The 3066-nt window shown below is 43.5% G+C and overlaps 1 pseudogene; it reads right to left on the bottom strand.

The window, feature by feature from the left end:
• Positions 1-293: 293 nt before the first annotated feature.
• On the bottom strand, positions 294-2820 carry LOC102735482 (26S proteasome regulatory subunit 4 pseudogene; annotated as a pseudogene).
• Positions 2821-3066: the final 246 nt, after the last annotated feature.

The raw sequence follows: 3066 nt of genomic DNA on the forward strand, positions 1-3066 counted from the left end.
TGTGTGGATCAGTAGCCCATTCTTTTTTCTTGAGTGGTTTCCATAGTATGAATGTGCTTCAATTTGTTCACTATTCACTAATGGATAGACATTTGGTTTTCTCCAGTTTGGGGCACTTACTAATCAAGCTGCCTAGTAAACATTCACGTGCAGGTTTTTGGGTGGACATATGTCATCACTCATGTAAATACCTAAGAGTAGGAATGCTGGTTATATGGTAAATATAAGCTTAATTTATAAGAAAGTGCCGACCAGTTTTCCAAAATGGTTGTCATTTTTTGCATTCTTGCCAGCAATGGATGATGTTCTTTTAACTCTACAATTTTTTTAAAGATTTTATTTATTTCTTTGAGAGAGAGCACGGGGCGTGTGGGGGAAAATGGCAGAGGGAGAGGGAGAAGCAGGCTCCCCACTGAGCAGGGAGCCCAACATGGGCCTCGATCCCAGGACCCTGGGATCATGACCCAAGCCAAAGGCAGACGCTAAGCCACCCACTTGGTATCTTCAACTTTGATATCTCAGTGAGGTTTTAATTTTCATTCCCCTGATTATTAATGATGTTGAATATCTTTTCATGTGCTTATCTGTCATATGTATATCTTCATTGGTGAAATGTCAGTTTGTCTTTAGCCCATTTTTTTATTGAATGACTTTATTGTTTTTTCTTTCATTGTTAAGTAGTGAGAGTTTGTCATCTATTCTGGATAACTGAAGTATTTTTAGAGGTTAAAAAAATGTATGAGCGTGATCTACTTCACAACAATATGTACTTAACACTACATAATTGTACACATAAAAATGGTTAAGCTGGTAGATTTTATGTTACGTGTTTTTTGAGAAGGAGCATGCTTTATCGGGGAGAGAGCACCGCATGTGACCAACAGATGAAGGCAGCCTGGGGGAGTCCTACACATCACGCTCAAAAAGGTACATGAGGTTTTGCTTAGAAAGATAACTGGAACGTGGGTTCCTCTGGGCAACTTCCCCAACCTCATCCCTTCACGGGGTCGGGACACCCCTGATTATTTCCTTGAAGGCAGCTATGGTCCACTAGAGATACAGTCCTCAGGGGTGCCTTCTTTTTATAAAGAACATTTTCTTTAGATTTCTTGAAGTCTTCATTTGTTACTTTCATTCTACGTTCTCTCAAGGCCATCAGACGAGCTTCTGTACAGATCACCTTGATGGCGGCACCAGAGAGGTCATCTGTAGCCATGATCAAGTCGTCCAGGGTCACATCATTGGCCAACGTCAACCTGCTTGTGTGGATTTGAAAGATGCACTTCTTAGTCTTTTCGTCGGGCAGGGGGAGCTCAATCTTCCTGTCAGTGGGGCCTGGTCTGATAAGTGCTGGATCCCAAGTTTCTATTCCGTTTGTGGCCATGATAACTTTCATGTCACCCCTTGAATCAAATCCATCCAACTGGTTCAACAGTTCCAACATTGTTCATTGAATTTCTCTCTCACCACCAGAATTTGAGTCATATCTTTTTGTTCTAATGGCATCAATTTCATCAATAAACACGATGGATGGTGCGTGTTCTTCCCCAACTCGAAACAATTCCCAAACGAGTTTGGGCCCATCACGTAGGTACTTCTTAATAATTTCAGAGCCAACCATTCTCAAGAAAGTGGCTGAGGTTTGGTTTGCTACTGCTTTGGCTAATAAGGTTTTACCTGTGTCAGGTGGACCATAGAGAATGACCCCCTTTGGGAGCTTTATACCCATCTCTTCATAATATTCAGGATGAGTGAGAGGAAGCTCCACCGATTCCTTAATTTCCTGGATTTGGTTGTCCAACCCCCCGATAGCATAGGTTTCCTGGGGCACCTTTTCTACCTTCATCACTAGAACCAAGGGATCCGTGTCATCCGTGAGCACGCCTACGACGGCATGCACTTTGTGGCTGAGCAGGATGGAGCAGCCTGGTTCCAGCAGATCCTTGTCCACAAAGGAAAGAATGCTGACATGGTGTTCTGAGCCCACAGATGTAGACACCATGGCATGATTTTCATCAGTGATGTCTTCCAAGGTTCCTACTGACATTGGGGTCACCCTCAGATCATCCACCTTAGATCTCTCCTCCTCTTGCTTTTCTTCTAAAGGTTTCATTTGTTCCTGATTTCTAATGAATTCTTCCCCCATGAGAAGGCAGTCTTTAGTTCTAACTTCAATAATTTTAACTGGCACTGAGTGTGAGGTGTTGCCAGGGGCAGCTTGCTGGCAGCATCTGGTCCATTTGTTTTCTTCTTCTTTCTCCCCAACTCTAGTCAGTACAGGAGGTTCATATGTCTCCCGGCAGCAGTGGTTTGAGTGGCTGAAGCAAGATGGGTCAGAGTCAGAGTGGTGGTCATAGCCCTGGAGGTGGCAGGAAGGATGACAAGGATGAAAAAAAGAAATCTGAACCACCTGTTATGTGTTTTTTAACAATTTTTAGAAAGTGTAATGGCTGAATGTCACTCTAGAAGTCAGATTGCAATGTGTGCTTTTCCAGGAAACCATCCAAGAAGCCAACTGCTAATACTCCCTCACTGTGCTAGAAACAAATGTCTCCGATTCCAGTAAGGCTGGGGATCCTGCCCCAAGCCCAAGCAAGATGAACCTGGGGGCCCTGGAAATCTGAGGATGATGAAGTACTTGGGAAATTCCTGACGAAAGGCATCCCAGGATAGCCAAGATTATTGGTGCAAGCAGTGTGTGCTATCCAAGATTCTTGGTGTGAGGCACTGTGAGTTATCCAAATCTTCTGCTTTCAAGAGGATCATTTCTAGCTGGAATGACAAGACATAGAAAATTAACAATACCAAGTTGCACAAAGTTTGTGCTAAATGAATTTTACAGACAATAGGAGTTCTAGAAGTCCAAAGTGGCAAGAGGAGCCCCCAACAGGCTTTACAGAGACTCTAAAAGTGGACACGTTTGGGAAGCAGTGAATAGAAGAAAGTTTCCTGGGACTCAGGGAGATCTTACTAAGTGCAGGTGCTGCACCTGAGAAAAGTATTACCTACTACACATGGTTCTTGGGATGACTTACGTGCATGTGAAGTTCTCCGTGTCTGGCACCT

The sequence above is a fragment of the Leptonychotes weddellii genome, chromosome 5, assembly GCF_054177405.1.
Source record: "Leptonychotes weddellii isolate Sample4059 chromosome 5, ASM5417740v2, whole genome shotgun sequence".
NCBI classification, from domain to species: domain Eukaryota; kingdom Metazoa; phylum Chordata; class Mammalia; order Carnivora; family Phocidae; genus Leptonychotes; species Leptonychotes weddellii.